Source organism: Mytilus californianus, unplaced genomic scaffold, assembly GCF_021869535.1.
Source record: "Mytilus californianus isolate M0D057914Y unplaced genomic scaffold, xbMytCali1.0.p SCAF_44, whole genome shotgun sequence".
In the NCBI taxonomy this organism is placed as follows: domain Eukaryota; kingdom Metazoa; phylum Mollusca; class Bivalvia; order Mytilida; family Mytilidae; genus Mytilus; species Mytilus californianus.
The window spans coordinates 104199-129307 of NW_026262695.1; the positions used below are offsets into that span (position 1 = coordinate 104199).

General features: G+C 31.0%; 1 long non-coding RNA gene across 1 annotated transcript; it reads left to right on the top strand.

Moving 5' to 3' along the window:
- Positions 1–15996: 15996 nt before the first annotated feature.
- On the top strand, positions 15997–19765 carry LOC127699936 (uncharacterized). The gene is made up of 3 exons (XR_007981305.1): positions 15997–16099; positions 17361–17436; positions 19064–19765. It is a non-coding gene; the product is annotated as an uncharacterized LOC127699936 (long non-coding RNA).
- The last annotated feature ends 5344 nt before the right edge of the window (positions 19766–25109 follow it).

Genomic DNA, 25109 nt, shown 5'->3' on the forward strand with positions numbered 1-25109 from the left:
TTGATAGCAGCATTGTCGGCAGATGTAGTATGTACTCTATTTATACAGTCTGATTTACCTAAAAAGACATGAAAGTTGAGAGGATAACGTGATTGTGAAACTATCCAATGATTCATATATATAAAGTAACATCTTCTACAACAGAGGGGTGTCTTTATAATATGTCAAGCTCTAAATCGTCAAAACAGTATAACATTTGTGTTAAGAGTAAACAAAATCAAATGTTTGTCATCTAAACAACATTCTCCGAATACCCCCCCCCCCACTCTCTCCTCCCCAAAAAAAAAATAATAATCATAAATTAATAAAAAGAGAAGGTTTTTCCGGTGGTTATAATTGTCTTTTATGAAAACCTATACCAGCGTGATCTTACAAATGTTTGGTTTCGTTTGTAAACAGACAGTTACGAAGTGCCCTGTCAGTTTAAAATTGTACCAGACAATAGGTAATACTTACATAATCTAAAAATATATGGTTACTAGGCATGCTTTAAGCTAGGTACTGTTATAAGTTAGCAGAAAATTTCCAAAATAATTAGTTTCTTTTTTAATGAAAATTTTATCCTAAATAACATTAACAAATATAATGGTCGATAGGTATTATTGTCTAACCTGGGTAGCTTTGAAAGCAGATTGAAATTCTATCTATCCACTATCTCCTGAATCAATTAATATAGTGGTCACTTAGTATTTTTCATCCGGTACCGAAGTGGCATTGATCTTTGCATTTACCAATTTCAAGAATCCAATTTAGAAGATACCAGACGCCTACACCAAACAGTTTCAAATTTATGACAACATAAGACATTTATAGAACCTTCAATGGAGAATATCGTTGTCTGATCTTTCTGTCAAGATATAAGAAAGTTGTTGCTTGATGGCGAAAATGTTTTCATCATTCACATTTTGTTTTATTACGATTTCCGACGTATCTTAATCAAATGTCTGATTTCGAGAGGCCACGGTGATCATGACTTTGACCTCTGGACCATAAATTATTCACATGTAAAGGAGTAACCAAATTCTCAATAATAATAACAAACATTTACAGTTTATCGTTAATTTCCTGGATAATGTATATATTCTATTAATTATCTTAGCGTCTTGCTATGTTGCCATTTGTACAACGTTTAGTAAGGTTATACCGATGATTGATTTTGGTATATCCCTTTTTCTTAAATATATTGCTGAACAAATGTATTTCAGTTCCCGTTCTTATTTTTCATATTTATATAGGGTTTAATCACAACAAAAGTTGAATTGATACTCGGCATAAAACCAGATTTGAACGTTCTTTCATTGCATGTCAAGGTTCTTGAAATGTGACATTCCTTTTTTATTTTCAAACCTTTTACAGTGTTTCGGTTGTTCAATGATCAACACATAACCCACTTTAGAGTACGGTTTTGCAGTCATATGATCATCTGGCATGGTGACAACTTTCTTTAATGTCAATTGAAAAAATGATCTTCTTATAAATTTTACAAGACATAATTCGCTGACATGTACCCAAAAGAATGGGAAAAACATTTCATACAGTTAGATTCTTTATCCATTGTGTCAATATTTAATCAGTGCTTGGGGATTTTTGACTACATGCATGATACAAATATGGTATAGGGAACTGAGAACATGTTTTAATAAACAACGAAACGACTTGTTTTCGGAACGTTTGCACTGCTGCAACGAAAGTAATATAGTGTATAAATAAATAAAAATACACAATACAACATTGCCGTCTTCATTATGATTGACGCTTGTTAATTTTTTCTAACAACAACAGTATTTTATGTATACTTAACAACTTGACTCAAATCAAAACTTGAAAATGCAAATATGATGTCCCTACAATAAACTGAAATACATTTGCTAAGAGATATATTTAAGTAAAAGGATTTACAAAAATCAATAATCGGTATAAGCTTACCAAAAGTTGTACACATGGCAACATAGCTAGACACTAAGCTAATTATACTACATTATCGAGGAAATGAGTGATAAATTGCAAATGTTTGCTATTATTTTTGAGAATTTGGCAACTGTTAATAACAGACTATGTTTATCATTGTAGATCCATTCCAAGAAGGGTATGCGAAGTGGGGATTTAATTACTACAAGAGCAGAGATCTTTGTTGGCAAAATAATAGGCTTCTATTACCACCATCGTTTTGCGAAGAATCTTCAGTTACTACGGGAATAAGGGCATGGACGAATATTTTTAGAGAAAATGTCGAGGTTGTTAAAAGAGGTATTTTTTACTTGAACAAAAATTATTTACACAATAAATATTCATAGCTTTTGATTTTTTGTTTAGTCATCACTTGAGTCTATATTAGTTTCTATCAGTTTTCAGCTTGCAACAGGTACGGGGTTTTTGTAATACTTGGTAGATAGCGTCCGTCGTAAAATTAAAACAAGATATGTTCTGTGAAACCACCGTGCTAAATGGAATTACTATTGAGACTAAAACTAATTTTAGAGGTATATTTGAAAATTACTTCGACTGATGCTACCCACATTGAAAAAAAATAATTTTCTTTTTTTCTCTTCAAATAATAGTTAGTTGCATTGAATCTGTAATAATTTACAAGACATTCAGTTTCTACATAGTATCCTTTTTTAAATGACTTGACAGCAAGGTAATACTCTTTATTTAAATGCTACTTCGTGTGTTCGCAACATGAAGTATATTCGATATAGCTATAAATGTATAGATTCTTACCAATTTGTATAAATTAAGGTAATGTACACGTTTTGTAATAGTTTCCGTATATAATTCGTAATAGTTCCAACTCGTTTTACAATTTACTTTTCATGTGTGGATACTTTGATCTGTCACTTTTTTACTTTTCAATCATCGAATTATATGAGGATTTTAAACTATGTATGTGACCAATTGATGTAACAACTGATTATGACAACGGACATGCGAAATCACGTGAAAAATTGCATATTCGTTTACTTCAACTAATTATTTCAATTATATATATTTTTTTGTAAATCATTCCCGTCTTGATTTTATCTTTTGCTCTAAACGATAGGAAGCTTCATATAAAGAATAATATATCAATGATTTAAGATAATTATATGATTTGTTCTATATTTCGTATCCAAAAACTAATGTATCCATATTGAAGACATGTTCACCTCCGTGCAGATTCGTAATGTTTCTTCTAGTGCTTATCAATATATTTGGTTATACACACAATCAAAATGATTTTTTGAATAATTTTGTTATCATCATAGTTAATAGAATTACTATTTGTACAACTTTCGAATGCTTTAATAATCCCCATCATGTTCATATCAAGTGCACAAGTGTCCATTAAAACCTTTACAGTTTAATAAAAGGTGAAATGTAACAATTGGTTAAGTCCTGTCTTAAAATACATACTATTCATCTGACGTATTGTCCAAAATTCAATGCATGTTACATATCTTAAATTTGTGTTTTTATTGAAAATTCGTTTGTAAGAGTTACTATCCATTATTTAATACTTTTTTCAGAATAGCTTAATGATATTTCCAATTTTGCTTGCTTAATAAATGAGAAAAATAGCTTGTGCTGAAATGTAACTATCTTTATAGAGAAGGTCGTTTACATATATAAATCCACTTTGTATCAATTGCCATTAAAACAGTATTTATCCTTTTCAGTATTAATAATCATGTCTGCTAAGTGATCTGCATATCCCATCAAATTAGCCACAAATTATTTTAAGGAATTTACTTGAAATTCATGCAAATATATGAATCACTGCCCAAAGGATATTTTTCTCAGATATTCATTTTATCAAAACATCTTATACATAGTTGTTACTTTAAGTACGGTTGTTCTGCTTACAATTATGATAATTGTAAGTTACCTGCAGGAAGCTGTACTAGTATTTTTATCGTTTTGCATACAATCAAAGCTTTTATTAGCGACTAAATTAAAGTAAAAAAATGACTGGTTTCTGACAGATAAATGTGGCTAAAACATTAGAAGTAAGTTATACGATAAATTAACAAATTTTTCTTTTTTTTGGTGTCTTTTTTTGTTTGTTTGTTTTTTTTTTTTTTTTTAATTGTTTTCAAATATCAAAAGCGTAGTATTCACAATGGTTTTAAAGTTTTGCAGTCTGAATATTTGAGCAGCTGTGATACTTAAGGTCGAATTAGATGTCAAGTAGTTGTCCAGATTAACAATTTTATACGAAGTTAAGTTCGATGCAAAAATCGGTTGAAGTTTTTGCCGTTGATCATGTTATATTTTGTAATCGAGTTTAACATGTTTAAGTCCAGCTAAGACTAAGTAGTGATAAAGCTGAAGCATCAGTTGCAGTCCAGTATTATACCATGTGAACTCTCTTCTCTGCAACGAGCTAGATTGAGTTATATGATTTTTATACAATGTAACAAGTATTTAACTCAGTTTTTGAAATGCATATATAATTTAGTAACTAAATGTGTTTCACTTCTGTTGTAAATATGTTATTTTGTATTTGATTTTGTGCACAATTCGCAGTGCAATTTCTGTTGTATTGATACTCCTCTTAATTGTAATAGATATTTTAGATTTTCGTCACATTTCAGGATCACATCAAAATCCAATATTGTGCTACACGGGTGTTTTACATCAAAGAGGAAATTCAACCAAAAACATAGTTATTTATCGAAATAAATGTAATGCCGATGTAAGATGGTACATCTGTAAAAATAGTGAGTAGAACTTACAATGTGGTTATACATAAAGAACAATTGAATTCGACAAAATAATTTCAGATTTCAAAATGTTAAAATCAATCAGGATATTTTCAGTATCATGACATAAATAGAAATATCTAAAATCTGTTTTCATATATCTGTTTATGAACTTTATAAATATATATTCAGAAATCTAATTGAGTTTAGGTTTGGTCCTGTTTGTTTGTTTTATCTTTTATCTATTTTCGGTTTGGTTACAAAATTAATGTGCTTATTCCTTTGTTTGATTTGTTGGTTTGTTTTGGTAACGTTAAAGGGAACGATATTATGTCGATGTTCAAATCTCAAATCAAGATAAGGCATAAAGAACCAACTTGATTATATTTTGATAATTTTTCTTCTGTGAATTTTGTGTAAACGGTTTCCAAATTTAGAAATGTTGGAATTCCGTTTTCTATCTCGAAAACGATTGCATGAAATATGTTCTACATTCCTTTCATTCATATTACTTCTGGTGTTATATTTATGAATTTGGTACAAGATTGGTACATACTAGAAAAATACATTATTTTATGTGTACAAATATATATAAACTATGTATAATTGTTTCGGAATTATTGGTCCTCAATGCTCTTTAACTTCGTTCTTTATTTGGAATTTTTACCTTTTTTGATATGAGCGTCACTGATGAGTATTTTGTGACGAAACGCACGTCTGGCCTACATAACATTAATCCTAGTATCTATGATGAGTTTATTTACCGTTGTTGAAATCTCATCAATCTCATAAAATTGGTCTGTTATTTTGTTAAATGTTTTCCTGCTTTGTATCGATCTGATGAGACTTTTTCAACTGATTTTCATTGTCCTGTAACACCACTGTCCTAGGTTAGGGATAGGGTTGAGCCTGTTCCAAGTCAGGAGCATGTTGTTTAGTGGTTGTCGCTGGTTCAGGTCCGTCATATTTGTTTTTTTGTAAATTGTTTTTTTTTTATAAATTAGGCTGTTAGTTTTTTCAACTGAATTGTCCTGTCGGGGCCTTTTATAGCCGTTTATACGGTATAGGTTTTTCTCATTGTTGCCTAAAATTGTTTTCATCTACTCCATTTGAATTTTGGTGGATATTTGTCTTATTGGCAATCATACAACATCGCCTTATTTTTATAAGAAGAAGACATATCAAGACTATAACAAAAACAACAACAGAGGGAAAAGCAGAGTTACTGGTAGGTTCGACATGATAAGCGCTATGAATGTAACACCCGCCATGCAAATCCACACTAAGTCAAAATGTCAAAATCGAAAAAAAGTGCACAATCGATAAAATTACAGATCGGATGATTATTTTGGTTTCTAAAGACCCGAGGCTACGTAAAACTGTCGGAAGTGTGTTGTGACACAGCTTGATATATCGTTTTGACCAGTCAATTCGTGATAGTGATCGTAAAAATTATGTAGGGTCTATATCAGTCGTTCATCCTCATACCTCTGTTTAAGCAGTTCATGTGTAAGAAGGACATTCTTGCGAAAAGGTTCGCAGGGTGGTGACCATGCTCAATCATAAAGTTTCAATTGAGATAGGTAAACGCAATTCTATGAGGCAAATAGTATGTTACTGCTGAGAAATGGGAAGTCGACAATTAACCGATACGAAATGTTAGCGTCTGAACACTCAAGTGACTTGTATTCGCGGTCTAAGATCTTAAGTTACCCTATGTGTCGTTTGATTTGCAAATTCACCGATCGATTGTGTATTATACGGTTTCGTTGTCGGATGATCAAGTCATACCATTAGGCTTATTCAGTAGACGATCTCCGTATTGATTCTTAAGGGGTGCCTTCGATTTCCTTAACTTATTTTAAATTGGTTGTATAATCCTACTGGATTTTTGAGATTCGAACATCTGTAAATTACTGTTACATCTCATTAAGCATTACTTACACGACAAATGCCATTAGAGGACCAGGGCTCTTTGTCAGCAAATAGGTTCACCAATAGTTTTGCTTTCAATGCTGGTTTCATGTTGTATGTTGTTTAATTTTATTTTTCAATGTACAAATGATGTTTGCATTGTTTTTTTGATATTCATCTTACTTTATTTTCTGATAATCGTTATTCCATTTCAAAGTTTTTGATTTAATCAAGTTTTGGTGATAAATATTTTCCTATCGATATGGTCTAGACTTTATAAAACGTCACCGGTGCCTGAGCAGAAAGATGATGAACCAGGGTTATGTCAAAGAACGTCTCTTCCTTTTTCTAAAACAGTTCATCGGAAGATACCGAGACCTTGTTGATAAATATCATGAATATTCCGTAGCAACTTCACAAATAATACATGATGGTCTTGAAGTATAAATTCTAGGTACTGATGTTGTTTATCATATTAATAATATGTTATATTGTTCTTTAATTTGTCTTTGTAAATTATTAACCTTTACTGTTTAGTCTATTTTTGGTAATATCCTTTTGGCGTGGCTCAATACTTATACATCCCACCATTGTGTTATTGTGCTATAGTCGTTTTTTGTATTCCTGTCTTTCATTTTTGCTTATTTGCTTTGTCTATATGCCATTTTGTTTTTCTTCGTTGACATATTTGTTTGTTTTTATAGTGATTTAGATTATAACACAATGTTGACTGCTGTTCCTCATTTTTTGACATTTTTACCTATTATGGTCTGTTTGTTTTGTTAACACATTGTTGTCAGTATAATGGAATTGTATGCGACTGTCATACAAGTAAGGGGTTTAGCTGCTATAAAACCAGGTTTAATGCACCATTTTCTACATAAGGAAATGCCGGTACCAAGTGAGGAATATGACAGTTGTTTTCCATTCGTTTGATGTGTTTGAGCTTTTGATTTTGCCATTTGATGAGAGACTTTCCGTTTTAAATTTTTCTTGGAGTTCGGTATTTATTTTATTTTACTTTTTATTGGTTTAGTGATTTCTTATGGTTAGGAAAAAGACATTGACAAATCGTTCTCTTTTATAATTTTTAATCACTCGATAACTTTCGGAAACATGAGAAGCAGTGCGGATGTTCGTCAAAAGGAAGAAAAACTTACCCATTCAAAGCATTTTAATTCACCCACGGTTTGGTGGGGTTTATTTTGCTCTCTCTTTACTTTTTAGTGCAGTGTTTTGTGAACAGTTATTTTTTCGTTTTTTTTTCTGTTAACCTTGGTATTGTCTGATTTTCAACGACTAATGATTTCTGATTGCATCCTTGTGATCTTATGACTTTTTTATTTCCATCAAATACGATTATCATCGTTAGTTTCGACATTTTCGAGCTTTCGTGATGTAAAAGAGAGGCGAAAGATACCAAAGGAACATTCAAACTCATAAGTCGAAAAAAAAACTTACAACGCCATGGCTAAAAAAGAAAAAAGACAAATAGACAAAAACAGTACACAAAACACAACATAGAAAAACTAAAGACTGAGCAAAACAAACCCCACCAAAAACAGGGGGTGATCTCAGGAGCTCCGGAAGGGTAAGGTGATCCTGCTCCACATATGACATGCTGATGATAAATATAAATATATTATTATTAAGTAATAATAAATATAAAAAACAACGATTATTTTATGTCTTTTATTGATTTAATTTTTCAAATTTTAATTGATACCTTTTACTTGAACGTTTTCTATTGAATTTTCTAAAATATTATGATCAATCAAGATGTATTATCAGATTCGACGCAAAAAACAAAACGGGATTAACGCTATCGTATCATGTTTTAGTTTTATTTAAATGAATTAATATCCACAATGACAACCTATATGTTTAGTGTTACAAATACGTCAAAGAAATCACTATAGAAGACAGTGTAGATCTAGAGATTGGTCTCCAAAAAAAATCACGCCAGATGACATATCTACGAAAGAAAACTAACATTGACAAGTAAATGACATTTTAAATGTTTCACAGTTATAATGATTTTTTTTTATAATGAAAATAAAGTCGTGAGAAGCAAACAAAAATTTATAAGTCGAAAAATATCTAAAGGTTAGCAATTTATTAACCGGGCTGAAAAACTGGTACGGGGACATTTAACAACCCTTTGTCTCGCCTCGACAAAGTAGAAAAAGCGATTGTTGTAACCGGTGGCGACGACAGCGTCAACAGTAATGTTAACAATGTATTTGGTTTTTTTACGTCATTTTAAGGAGAATCAAAAGAGATGTGTCAATGATATTTGATTATGCAGTTACATTAGCATTGGAAAATCTCATTTCAATTGAGATTCTTTGGACCGCCCCTTCAGTTATGGTCTATTGACTTTGAAACGTTTGCAAAATTTACATGTTAAAGTGTGTACTTAGGTCAATTAAAAATTAACCGCTAAAAGTAAATCAATGATAGTTGGTATGCAGTTTTAATTACCATTGGCATTTCACATTTCCAGGAAGGTTTTTTGGCTACGTAACTTCAATCATGGATCATTGAGTTTGAATATTATGCATTGTTTACATTTTAGAGTATTGACCTTTTTTTCCAACATTTCCATTATAGTTTTAAATCGATTCGACAAAATATTACATACTATGAAATCAAATTGAAATAACTGGTACGGCTCTTATTAAATGTCATGCGATTCTCTCAGTTTTTTTTTACTTTGACATGTTTGATTTGTCTTCATCGGTTTATGAGATTTAAACGTCGCCAAACTACTTTAATTTTTGATAGAGTATTCAGTTTTATAACCATAATTAAAGAAAAATGACATTGGAAACATTTCTTTAAGGAAGAGGGTTAATACAAGTATCATAAGTTGTAATTCGTTCGCCCACATAATGCAAATGCTCGTTATTAAACCCTATCAAACATTTGTCAAACATATAAGATGAGGTTGGTCAACAGATGAATTAGAATTAAGGATCCGTTTTCTGTGTCTTTCATTTATAGACTTTAGTATACGGTCCAGTTTAAGGTAAGAGAAGTAGAATGAATGATAGTTAATATCCGGATTTGAATATTCTTTATTTACGTTTTGGTTTTATCAGCTCTTAACATTTCTATAGAGTTTTGGATTGTCAAAGGTTTGGACTCAAGCATCCCTGAAAAAGACATTAATTGTCGATATGCGCATCTGGTCCATTCAAATTGGTACCGGAAATGTATTCGATGATGTTTTGCATTAGACCAGATATTATACAATTCCACTATTGTATGAAGATCACCACCGAGAAGACTTGTCAACGTCTTTTTACAGGAGTAAAACGGTTGGTGTTTGTGGAAGAGCAAGATCTGCTGACCTTTTCCGCAGCACATACTTACAGTCGCGTTGTTTGTGAGATTCGAGTTGATCAATATTTAGTTTTCTGATTAGTGTTTTGTTGACTGTTGTTATTCTTTGAGTCTCCGTTTGGCTAGGGTTTTATCTATTTTTACTTGATTTATGGTTTTCGATTTCCCCCTTGGTATCTTCTCCTTATGCTATAAATTATTAGAGAAAGACGAAAATACGGGTTCTTCAATATGAAATATTTTTTTTAACTAATTGTTTACCTAATTGAAATCAAGATACGATCACAAAATGTTAATAACTAGTAGCTGTTTTAGTCAAAAATATTGTTCTAAGCATATGGACTACCATTGAAACATCAACATGCATTTCGAACATTCTTTTTGTAAACAGAAATAACAAATGCAACGTATCAAGATAAAATTTGAAATAATGATGTAAGTACTGCATCTGCTGTTCTACTGTAAAAATCATGTAATACTATTCATTATATTTGCAACTAAATGAACAATGAACAAATATTTCTTATTTAAGTTGTCAGAGAATATACCATGCTTATAAATGTTTTCATCTGCGGCGCGTTTCTTTTGCAAAAGACGCATTGGTAGCACTCGTTTGAAAACAGATCGGAAGTCCAAATCATTATGAAGTTGAAAAGCATTGAACAACGTTTTAAAGTAGTACACTATCTATGAAACTGTATTGAACTTAATGAGTTGCATTGTTATGAAGTATATTTTCTGTTTGACATATTTTGGTATGCATGTCACTTTTGTTTTATAAATCAGCTACTGTATATGGCAGTCGGAGAACTACAAACGAGATATCATCCACATTAAAGCCCTTGCATCAATCGTCTTCGAGTATGTACATATAATATAAAGATATATGTTTTAATATACAGCATTATTTGTTATCAAAATAACCTCTTCTTACACCAAAAAGGTGAAAATAAGAAAAAATACTTTAATTAATGATTGCAGTGGACAGTTTTAGTCGTTATTCCCCCCTAATTCTGTTGAAGCAGTGTTTGGTTGAATGAAGTCCGTATAGTGTGAACATGCACGAGAGAAACGTATTATCTCAGATAAGTAAAGGAAAATCGAGGGAGCAGATATGTTACTGCTGAGATGGGAAATTGAGAATTGGAAAGTTGAAATCATCACGTTTATCATAGATTCTAATTTGAAGTCGTTCATATGTGTCAATATTGAGGAAAAGATCAAAGAATGAAGCAGACATTTTTTATTGTATTAAATATCCGTATTCAAAGTTCACTAGAACATGTGAGATGAAAGCATGAAGAAACTTGCAAGATGCTTTTTTCTTTTCGTCTTTGAAAAGGTTCTGTATGAATTCTGCATGGCAAGAAAAAGTGCTTCACGTTTTGACACAGAAACTGCCTGCCCTTCAAAATCACGCCGGTTCATCATCATGCTAAGGTTCTTGGTGTCGGTTGGGTTCAATCACAAAAAGACACTTGTGGAGATTTTTTATTTACTAAATATTATCTTCATTTTGTTATCGTTTGACCAAAATTATGGTAGTATTCGTCATCCTTCGGATTTTGTCTAAATCGACACATTTGTATCATCCTTTTTTTTTGGCACAACTTATATCAACAGAAAGTCATATAAAATATTTGACCATTCACTAAAAAAAATATTTTTATGATGTTTTGCAGCCATGAGTTCATCATTTTACATTTTTTTTATAAAAAGTCAATTCAATGTTATGGTTAAATTAATTTCATTCTAAAAAACATTGTTTTAAAGTTATCCTTATTTATAAGGACAAATTGATAATTTTAAAAACATTAATATTCATTACATATATTTTCAGTATCAAATGCAGTCCAACATCATACTACAGCATTTTCGTTACAAGTAACTCCATTCAACCGAAACCCTATCGTAGAAGAAAGATCAACATCGGGTGGTATGTTATATTATTGTTTAAAGTATCAGCAATACCAAATTAGTAGTTTTTTTGTTCCTAATTCTTCAAACTTATGATTGTCGCATCAAAGAAAGTAGGTACGCTCTTCTTTTTCTTTAAATAGAAAGGTTTGGTAAGAACCATTCTCAAACCCATAGCTTAGAGAATAGAAGCATAGAAGAAGAAAATCTATAAAAGTTGAGATTTTGCTTTTGACTATAATTACGGACAATGCATACTAAAATGTCTAATTCAGATCTGTTTGTTTTAAATTGCCGATTAATAGGAACTAAAAAACCACGACACACAGAATGAGTGTAGCCATTTTTTTACAAGAACTTAAAATTGTTCTTAACTTTCAGTATATATATATTTTAATATTAGACTTGTTAGACTAGCCTTCTATGTTTCTTTATATGATGAAAATATTCAAAAGATACGCCCTTCATCCAACTGGTCCTTAATAAGCGTAATCTGTTGTTTAGTATTATTTTAAAACCCGTTGTTATGTTATAATCTTTGTTGTTATAGGCTATATTTAGAATGATTAAAAAGTACGCACGTTAATAATGTTTTATACTTTCATTCTCATACTGATGTATGCATTTTAAGCTATGTCTCTGCTATCTTTTCAGTAAACGTATTGGTATTAATCTTGAATAGTCAAATAAACTAGTTATACCATAAAAACAACTCTCTTATCATGTCAATTACTTAAGAAAGAACAAACATACGTTGTATTGAGCGACCTATCTCCTGGTGAGTGCTAAAAATGTCCGGCTGACCGACTAATTCCTTTTATTATTTCGACCAGACTTGTTTTGAAGAATGGTTGTAACCAAAAAAGAATTGAATGTACAACTCGCCTGCTAGTATGTTGCTGCTAAAAATGTTTTAATGTTTTGTACTAAAAAGATATTTATTTCTTCTGTCAATTGAATTTTTTTTTATTAATTGTTTGGTTTTAGGTGTTCGAGTTTCTTTTCTTTAAATTAGATCATAGGTATATGTTTCCCGAGATAGAATTTTCTTATACTTTGCCAAATTGAAGATTTTACTATACTCTTTTCAAAAATATAATAAAAAGGATGGGCCACCGTGCTATTTTTCAAGCTATGAGTCGTTGAAAATTGCCTAAATTTGGTAAGAATGAAAATGAAAAAACACATTTTGGTGCATAAAAAGAAATCTATGAGATAGGATTTTGAAATAAATTGTGAGAAGATCGGTTTTAAAATATGTTTTAAGAAAATAAAAAGAAAAAATGGTGTCACTGAACTTGTTTTCTTGCCACAAGTAAAAAATAAAAATTTCCCTATCAGTCCAGTACAAATTTTTCACTAAAAGAGTTATCTCCCCTGAAATTGCTTAGTTGAAAAAATTTATTCTAAAACACAAATGTTTAATGTTTGTTTAAATATTTTGGATAATGCAATAAATCAGCAAGTTTTCTTCATACATATAAACTGTCTAAACAATAAAATTGCACATCTGTCTATAGATTTGCAGATTTTGGCAAATAACTAGACTGATAGTGTACTGCAATAGTACAATCTAAGATGGCGGTATACCATGAATCGACCTTAATTTTTCAGTGTTGTATTTTTTATTTTTGTTATTCTCAATATATGTCGTGTTTTCAACGGTAACAATCTTGTCTTCTAAATTGTCATTTCAAACTTTTTTCGTCAATTGAAATGACTGATAAGTTACGAATCTGGTGCTTTTTTAGCATTCGGACAGATATATTACCAGAGATATGATAATTCTTCCATTAAAATACGGGGCCTTATGAAGTATATTTTCTTTTTGCAACATGTAGGCATGTAGGCCACTTTTGTTTTGTTTTAATTAGCTACTATATATTTTAGTCGAGGAACAACAAACGCGAAAACTTTCGAAATCTAATTATTTGAGGGTTTCTACTTTTCAGGAATCACTTTCAAGTATGTACATCAAAGATTATGCTACATGTTTTATCAAATAGCATTATTTGTAATTTTCATTAACTTTTGTACACCTAAATTGTGAAATTAAAAAAATTTAGGCAAATTTGAATAATGATTTCATTAGAATTTTTTCCATTTATTATTGTTTTAAATATGCATTACGAAAGTAAACGTTTTTTACTCTCTTTGAACTATGGACTCCATGATGTGTTTGAACCTCGATTAAATATCTCGGATGTCCATGAATATATTACAAGTCACAATTTCTCCAAATTTTTCTGCATTTGTATCATCACCTAGGACTACGCCCTTTTAGATTATTATTTTAATTCCTAGTAGTAGTCATGTTGTTATGTTTTGTTATATAGATTGTTGTTTGTCTTTCATTGTTTTTCGTCTGTTTCATGATGTTGTCAGCTAGTCTTCGACTGATGATTTTGAATATACTTTTGGTTTCTTTAGTTTTTCTTTTATTTGGAATTGTTTTAATCATTTAATATTATTTTACAGTATTTTTTTTCGTAGTTGTAGTATACGTCACCCTATGTGTTTGTACTTTTGATAGCCACCTTGGTATCTTCCTCATTTGGTATCAACTTATTTCCAAAAAAAGTAATTGACGCTTTTACAATTTATTCATGAGTTCATCGATTCAATATTATTAAAGCACCAATATCATTTTTAACACTTTATTTCTTTGAGTAATCCTTATTTATTGTGTCCAGTTTATATTTTTAAATCAATTCATTACCTATTTTTGGTGGAGCAAATGTAGTCCAACATCATACTACTGCATGTTCCTTGCATACAACTTCATTCAACAGAAAGCTTAACATAGAAGCAAAATCAACATCAGTTGGTTAGTTATTATTGTTTAAAAATCAACAAGACTGAATTTGGTCGATATTTTTATTCTTAATTATACATGGCTTTGATCGCCTCATCAAAACCAGCTATTCCACAGCAGAAAGTAGACACGTCGATCTTTTAGATACACGTTTTTCTTTGTCACACCTATAGTATGAACAATCACAATAGTTGATATTTGTTATTGTCGCGAAAAAAAATTCTTACAAATTGTAAATGAACATGATAAAGCAGGAATTACTGAAACCTTTGAAACGTAAGAACTCGACAGTCGTTTGAAGACATCCGTTAGTTTTTCTCTCAAATATAATGATGCTTTCATTCTTTTCCATTATTCAATTCCATTTAGTCTCTACATCTAAGTGTAATTACATGTTAGGACAATACATACCAAAACGACTACACCATATCTTCTCTATTATACTTTCATTTGTCTCTTTTTAATTGATTTACGGGAAACTACTATCTTATGGACAAATAAAATAAAGAAACTACCACAAACGAAATGATTTTAGCTTTCTTGTAAACAAGACATAAAGTTTATCCATATCGATACATATCTTTCAAATTTAGATTGGCAATTAATATTTCTTTATATAATGAAAGATAGAAAAAAATAAGCCCTTATTCAATATAATCCGTATTAAGTTTTTTAGCTTCATGGTAAAATTTTTATAAAGTTTTTTTCATAGACTTAATTTTTTACCATAGGCTATTTTTAGCATGATTGAAAGTACGCCCGTTAATCATCTGTCATACTTTTGTTCTCATACTGATGTATGCTTGTTTAGCTGTTCCATTGTTTTCCTCTTATAGTTGATGTGTTTCCCTCGGTTTTGGTTTGTGACCCGGATTTTTTTTCGCTTAATCGATTCATGACTATTGAACTACTGTTGCCTTTATTTATTATCCATTTGCTAATTTAAAACTAAATCATTTCTCAATGACATCTTCCGGACTTACACATTTTTTTTCTGCATTAAAACATCATTGACACTTTTTATCAATGTCAATGTGAATTAATTGGAATTAAAGCAAATGTTATCTTTACAGTTTCTTGTTGATCATAAGAAGAGACACATCTCGATTGTACAATTCATCGGCTAGCTTGTTGCTGCTTCAAGCAAAAATGTGTTGTAAAAAAATACTCTTTTATCTTCTGTCATTTATCCATGATATAGCAACTAAAATTGTATTCTAAACATTCAATGTGAACTGTATTTATTCAAATTATAAGAAAAAATCATCCTACCTGTTATAATTCAGTAATTTGAAACAAATTTGTGTTACACAAGTAAAAGTTTCTGACTCAAAACACATCACCACATCTCAGAAAGCACTCACCAACAACCAACTGACAGATGATTCTTCGAGCAAGAACAGCAAGACAAAATCATATACTAGTAAGTTCCATCACTGCACAAAAATAAACATATTTACATTGTCATCTTTTTTGGCTTTTCTGTTGTTCAAATATAATATTCAACAGTGCGAAACACAGTGGATTAAGTGTAATCTAGTTATTGTGTATACAATACCGCGACACAGTCTTTTTCGTTTCAAGAAAACAATTCGTATCTAAATAATGTGGTTTGATTGCCAGTGAGACAACTATTCAACAGAGTGTAGAATATGTGGATTTAAACAGTTATGATAAGTCACCGTCAACAATAGGACAACAAAAAACCTCAGATATAAATGACTACAACGGACAAAATATGAAACTTTAAAAACCTGATTTCTGACAAAACAATAAACGAGAAACGATATAACAAACAAAAACAAACGACAACCACCGAGTTAAAGGCTTTTGACTTTGGACAGGCACATACAAACTATTCTGATGTAAAATATGTTTGTGAACACTTAATCCTAGCCCCCCCCCCCCAACTTTGTTGTAACAGCACAACATAAGAACAAACTGCTGAAATTAGTTAAAAATGGCTTGACTCATCAGACCGGCATGAAGCACAAAAAAAAAAAACTAGCATAAAGACAAACGACACATGCATGGTAGCATTCTGCTCTATAACTCGTAGTTCCTTTCAAGATTTCTCTGAAAGAGGAGCTATAAAACTAAACGTTCCAAGTGGTAAGTTTGAAGTAATTCCATTGAAATTTTACGGGCGCAATCACCAGTTGATTGACCGTAATGTAATATCTGTATCACATTTTTCACCGATTTTCGTAACAGCAATATTTTGTCCTATTTTTATCGAATGGGACAGCACCAACAAGACTCATAACTGTATTTGTATTTACAATAGAAACACGACGGTTGCTACATGTGGAATAGAATCTGCTTACCCTTCAGGAGCACGTTTGATCCCCCCCCCCCCCCCCCCCCCCCGATTCATTGTGATGGTCATGCTGCATATATTTAGTTTCTATGTTGTGTTTTGTAGACTTGTTCAACTTTTCGTCGTTTTTCGTATTTTGTCATGTCATTGCATAGTCAGACTGTCTGTATTAGGATTTATATAACTTCAAGAAGCCGAAGACGTGATTGTTAAGATCATATATACATATATATTAACAAATTAAAGTTATACAACTTAATAAATCTTTAAAATCACTTCACATTACTTGGCCTGTGGTCCTCTCGGAGACTTGTAATCAAAGGGCGATTTATTTGATATTTGATACTTCATTTACAAATTGTAGGTATAATTATTGGTGGAGTAATTGGTGCCTTTGTTTTACTGTTGATATCAGCAGCGATTTTTGTGTGTCGGAAAAGGTAAACCATATGTCTAGGTGTAATATCTATGAATACTAGAAATCTAGATTATTCGAAACCCGTGGGATCTGAGTTTATGTCATATCTGTATGTCTTTGTTTACGTTGTGTTTTAATGTTAATCACTATAAAACAAACAACTATGCCAACAAAGATAAACAAAATGGAATATAGACACTTTATAGACAAAGCACATGAGCAAAAATGAAAGACAAGAATACAAAAAATGACCATTGCACAATAACACAATGACTGAATGTATAAATACCGAGCCATGCCAAAAAGATATTACCAAAAATGGATTAAACAGTAATTTTTAAACATAAACAAAGACATATAAAAATAATATTACATGAATTGTTTTACACCAGTCATTTTGGGGCCCTTGATAGCTTGCTGTTCAGTGTGAGCCAGGGCTCCGTGTTAAAGGCCGTTCTTTGACCTATAATTGTTTACTTTTTACACATTGTGGCTTGGATGGAGAGTTGTCTCATTGGCACTCTTACCACATCTTCTTATTTATATTAAAACACGTAATTAAGATTATGAACAAAATGAGTACATATAATCTATACTTTCAGACCATCATGTATTATTTGTGAAGTTGGTACGGAATATTTTTCAACAAGGTCTTGGTATCGTCCGATGAACTTTATTTTAGAAAAAAGGACGAGACGTTCTTTGACATAACCCTTGTTCATCCACTTTCTGCTCAGACATTGGTGACTTTTTATAAAGTCTGTGTAGCAGATGCAAGCTCTTGAATATCGAATTAGTTGGGATATTTATATCATATTTGCAGGTGAAGTTAGTATATTGCTGTTAAGGTGGAGGAATTGATAGCTGACTATGCGTTATAGGTTTTGATCATTGTTGAAGGCGGTACGGTGACCAATAATTGTTAATTTTATGTCATTTGGTCTCTGATGGAGAGTTGTCTCATTGGCAATCATACCACATCTTCTTCTTTTTATATTAATTAATTTAAGTACGTATTATGTCATTATTGTATTACAATTAAATAAGAATAAGATATAAATATATAAGAAATGTTGTGTCCAAATGGTAGTGAAGATATTATGTTCCTGCTTTCAAAATGTATGGAACCGTTTGTCAACATTGATTTTGTAACCGGTTCAGATTTTTTACGGTAACCATCACAAATTACTTGATCGATACGCAGTGAAGGGGTCTCAACTCAATAGTTTTGTTTGTTACCTTGATTTGTCTCTTCCTTATAGATATGCGAGATTTGAAAAACAGCAAACTACAGTCGCCTTTATGTATAAGAACAAATAATACAAACTTATTTAATTATCGACAAACAACTTTTGAACAAATTCTTTTCATAGATTGAAGCTCCACCAATATTGAATATTAGCTTCTCATTATATTGCTATTATTGTATGGCGTTATGCTATTTGATGTCAGCTACAAATAAAATGTTATGTCGGCATGACGAACATTAATCTGGTATAAATAAATGAAAAAATTCCCACGTAGACAAACCCACCAGAGCGGTGTTCTAATTCCCGGTTCTAATCGCAAAATAAAAGTGAGACCTTCAACGCATTTACATATTCAGTTTGTCATTGTAACATTATGAGACTTCTGTTTTTTTTTGGCAGATCAATTGGGATATTCAAAGGAAAAAAGAAAACTAATGATGACAAAGTAGAATTTTCAAAAAGACCGAAGTGTGATTTACATTGCGTAAATGCATCGCATGTTGAACAGATATCCAACCAGAACTATGGAATTGCAACAAACCAATCAAACACGTATGCGGTAGTCGACAAATTGAACAAATCTGACCAAAAGTTTAAAAATAATGACGAGACTTATACGGATTCATCAGATGGACAATATGATCAGCTAAATGATATACAAAAACGAAAAATCATATTGGGAGGAAACTTGTACGACAGTCACGAAGGAATGCGAGACCAGAATGACCCTACATATGATATATCCGAGTTTAGTAGAAGTCACGAAGTAACCGATGTATATGACCATTCGTTTTTAGGAGTACAGAATGACGAAGACTGTGATTATTCTTCAACCTACAGAAGTGATTTAATGAACGAAACCGAAATGTATGACAAGACGGCGTGATCATATAAATTCAATGAAAGAAAACTTAACCCTAGACACATCGATAAATTGTAAAGCACTATTTATTAAAAATATAATATTCGAGTTCATCCCATATTAATTAAGTTTCTTGATTGCATGTTTGTGGTATTTAAATGGTTATTTCAAATATTTCATTTGTAAACCACGGTACCTCTGCTGATTAAACATTGCATTGTCGATGAAGCAAATAACATGAAAGAAGGAATTAATGACTTGGAGCGAATCATAGATATTATAAAATCAAACAACATTTAAAATGCCATAGCCACCCCCCCTCAAAAAAAAAAAAAAAAAAAACACGGACGACGAACATACAAACTGTCCAAAAACCACTACACAGTGGGTGAGATTCAACAAAACGAACCCCACCAAATTTTTGTGATGAACTCTGAGCATTTCAAGCCCCACTAGCTACACTCAGCTTCTTTCGGCAAAAGTAAGTTAATAAACTCTCAATGTCGTCCGTCCGTAAAACTTTCGATAGAACAACCTCAACTTTGAAAGCCTTGGTTCAACAATTTTCTTGTAGGTTGCAATACTCTATCATTTTTTTATTAATATTATCCATGTGTAGCGAAATTGAGATCCATAGTTGTTTTTCAATAACATCAATTTCATACCAATGTATTATTCCCATACCAATTTTCGCATTATATAATAAACAAACGTTTTGTTTCATTTTCAAGAAAATCTCTACATTGTATCATAATGACAGACCAATAAAAAGCATTGATAAACAAAATCGTACATCACAAATTAATAATGTTTATCGTTTGATTAAGGTAGCAAACCACGATAACCATAGAAAGAAAAAGACGAATAAATAAACACAAATCATTGCTAAATTTTAATAGTTAACGGCAAATACTGTTTAGGTTTTCATCAAAATTTCATTTAATTGTATTCATCTGACGTTATTGAAACTTCCTGTACCTACAGTTTATAAAATATCTAAGTATCATATTGTTGCTACAATGTAAGGTAAATGACGGTTATCTAAAACTATCTGAATACAAACTTCCCTATTTAACTTAAAAGTTTGACATTACTAAGTGATATGTACATCCAATATTTACTGACTTTACTTCCTTGTGCTATCATTAAGATTATTCAATGTTTTAACTTGCAATGCTACCAAGATATACAAGTATTTGGAATTTCGTTTTCCTAACTGTGCGAGATAAGTCGGAATTGGATATAGCAAAAAAGAAGGAACATGGTATATTATTTCATGTGAAACACTTTCTACTCGCACTTTTGGGTTTTTCTGTATCTCAAGTAAAACGATGCCTGCTCAGTTTTGTATAAACGCATACAAATGAAACTTTCATGTCAAGTATAGAACTATAAATGAGGAAATTAAAGAAAAACACAGCATTCAATAAAATGTCAATGCCTTCCCTACATATATAAGATTTTAATGGAGTACACTGCATACGGAAAGGAAAGGAATTTTATTCTCAGTGAAAAATGCATTCAATGTAAAAACTTCCACTATATTTCAAAGTATGAACAGCTAATTTTGTTGATGTCCAGTGAGTCTGAAAATGTTAATATATGAGTGTCAAGATTTATAAGTTTTGAAATAAGAGAAAATTTGCATTCCAGAAACTAAATGAACATGTAGTAGTGATGTAGTTTATGTTTTATGTATCAGAGAGGGTTCTATTTTTATTTATTTTTAAACACAATCAGGTATGGAGTATAGTTATTTATGAATTTATTTTTAATGGAATATATCATAAAAAGTACTGTATAATTGATACTATATATTTACATATGTATATGCTCGAAAACGGGCCATTTAATTGGATTCAATAAATATTCTTAATCTTATTTTTAATCTCATATACATTTTATGAGAATGACAGTAGATGTATGGTAAACGTCAATAAGACAGCAACTCAACTATAAAACAAAGGAAAGATTAAAGAGTTAACGTACAGTTCTCCAACAATAACATGTGGTCTTAACAAAATGTCAAGCTTCTAATACCGCTAGTTAATGAAAGTTTTGAATAACTTGAATAGAATAATCAATGTAAGCTTTTTTTGTTACTAAAAGTATCAGACTAATAGCAAAAGAAAATACAATAATGAAAGAATACAGTGGAAAGCGTTGTAGTTTTAAATAAAACATCAGAAAATAAACTTAGAATGTAAGCTTTTTTATTACGTCACTGATAAATAATACGATATGATATAAGCCAACACCTGACGAGCAACATGACTTGGAACAGTAAAAAAAAGCGACAAGGTGAAACTAGATTTTTATCAAAGATAAACAGTAATTAAGATTCGAGTTTTTCCTGTTAATATGCACATATCACATTAAAAGTATCCAATTCATAAAAAATAAATACTGGGAACGTCAATGAAATGTCGTCCCGTTTATTATTTGTATAAAAATAACTATGAGCAAATCTGATAAGCTGTTACTGAAATGTTTTTGAATCCCTATTTCTTGAATCAGAATAATCTTAAGTATTAGTAGAATATCAATGATTCTTCAAAACCTGTAAAATGAAATACTGTGGATTCATTATTATTTGTTGTATACCAATTATCGTGGGCTTAGTTGGCTTAGGTTAACAACGAATTTAAATTTTCAACGAAGTACATATTTTCTATAAGCCTTCATGAAGACTTGGGCAAAACCACGAAATCAAATATCCACGAAAATACAATTTGTTCTCGATCAACGAAAACTGGTATTCACGAAAATAAATGAATTCAATACAATACATCGGTAATGTCGCAGATAAATCTATAAATACTTAATAAATTGAGACACTACAATTTATCAAAACGTTAATTAATCGAGATTATATTATTACTAAACTGAGGTTCCGATATTTTTATTAGGCCGAATAAATTGTATTGCAAAATAACCTGAAAAATGTAAAGCGGTCTTGTCATTATCTTGATCTAAACTTTCCATCATACATGCATAGGAATATAACTTCAATGTGTTTAAACAATTATTGCAGACATTAAGTGTACTAATCCTTAACAGACTGTCTAAAGTTTAAAAAACCAAAATGTTAAGTAATAGGTTGTCCAAATGTTGTAAAGAGTATACTATATATCTGTTAAAACCAAGCTCCATTCAACAACTTTGTGCATGATTCTTCAGGACATGTTCATTTTACGAATACTCAAGCGTATACAATATGTTACCGCAGTATTTTGTGAAATAGAGGGAAAACAATTATTAATTAACTAGGAGACATTGTTGCTTTTATTGATCATACAACTTTTCGCTTAAACCCAAACATTTGAAAATGAGCATAGTATGCCTAAAGAGATCTTAGGTTAAGCGCTGCAGAGATTTTTAATAATAGACACAACCAAATTTTTTCCATCGTTGTAATGAGATGTGTTTTTAACTTTTTTTATATCGATATAAATTATTTTTATTAGCGAACTTTAGTAAAGTGAATCATAATACAAAATCTCTTCGGTAATCAAAAGAACGGGCTTACGGAGCCTGATGTATGTTTATGGACAATGACACGGTTTAAACATAGTAATTGCACATGTTCCAGTAATCTGAGAACATAAACATTACTCTATTGTTTATATTGGAAATACATGAAGTTTAATGTTGGAAATATTTGCCATATAATGAGAAATAAAATTAGAAAGGAAACGGGGAATGTGTCAAAGAGACAACAACCTGACCAAAGAGCAAAAAACAGCCCAAGGCCACCAATTGGTCTTCAACACAGCGAGAAAATCCCGCACCTGGAGGCGGGCCTCATCTGGCCCCTAAACAAAAATGTGTACGAGTTCAGCAAAAAAGCGCAGTTTCCCCCGCTAAAATACTATGAGCGGACCTCCTGGTTTCAAGATGTCTCGAATGTTTCTTTTCAAAAGATATTTCATCATATTCGTTAAAAAAATAGTAAAAGTGAACGGAGATGTCCTGGTATATAGGAAAATCACAATATATAAATAATACAATTTAGATATTTTGATATTGGTGCCCTGAACATGACAAAGATATCAAGTAATTTAGTTTCGATTCATGAAATTCATCGATTGTTTAAGGAGGTGCGGATATCGTATTATAAAGGCACTTTTAGAAATACTAGGACACTTATATTGAGCAGCTTTGAACTTGTCTTTAGAAAGTATTTTATCGTTCAATCGAAATACTTTTTTCGTTGCATATTTGTATAAACATCTGTTCGTTAGTCCTAAGAAGGCGTTCCTAACATATATAGATTAACATGTTTATAAGTTGACACCCTATTTTCGTATATAGATTTAAATTCAGCTAAGTAATAATTTCCTGAATTATATCTACAACTAGATAATTTCCAGCCTTTATCAAATCTGTACATGAATTTAATTGTTTGCACACTAGTATGTTTTATGTAATCGGTTAAACACGTGAGATTAAAAAATATCAAGTTCAGTTGTAATGACTAGATCAACATCAATATCAGTTAAACATTTCGAGATAACCTTAAACTCAGACAAATAACTTGTTTGATATATTAATCGTAATAACTAATAGTCAATTATTAAATTAATCAAAAATATAGAAATAATATGTTCGAAACTTATTTATAAAAAAACAAGGTATATAAATGTCATAGCGAATTCTGTTAACATTTTTAAAATCACCTAGAATTAAAACCAACATGTACATTATTTAACCTGTGAATTCGGCAATGAAGTGTTTGTTTTTTTGGTATAACGATTAAACGAATCAGCATGGTTCCCCTTGGAAACGTACATTGACAAAGAATATCAGGAGAAAGAGTGTACGTCGATTGGACAACAACCAAACTATAAAATCAAACACAAAAAAGGTGAGCATGTCATTCAAACAAACGACATGCATCTATCAAACACGTACCAGTTCAAAAATTCGCCTAATCCTAATAAATTAAATAAAAAATATATAAAGAAGTAATCATAAATGTTATGTGTGCACAAATATAAACTTAACCATTTAGCTATTTTAGGTAGTTATTGAAAAAAAAAATATTTGTTTTTGATAGCTGTCTTGTCATGGTGATAATTTAAGCAATTGACATTGGACAGCTAGCATGAATAGGAGACCCCTTTTATTTTTTGTGATCTCAAAATTGGCATGACTGAAGTAAATGAAAAGAAAACAAACGTGTTTAATCAAAATACCTCCTTGGACGAAACAATTTCGCATTTAGAAACAGAAACTCATTAATAAAATGTCGTGGTACTGTTGGACCGTGATAACTATTTCGGTTGCTTTGTTATCTTGAATGTTAAATAAATGTCGACAAGAACGCTAGTAAAATTTAACCGCTGTACTTTAGCATTTGATCTCCGTAATAGGTAAAATTGAGACAAATATTGAAAGATTTTTGTTATATCGACCACTATTACGGATATGGAGTGATATTTAGGTTTATCTTTTAAAATAACGCCATATCATAAGAGTGTACAAATTAAAAAAAAAAACATATAGACAAGAGACTAGAGTTATCTGATCTGAAGTCCAACATTTTTTACTTTGCAAAAAAGGATCTAATTTACCTACCGA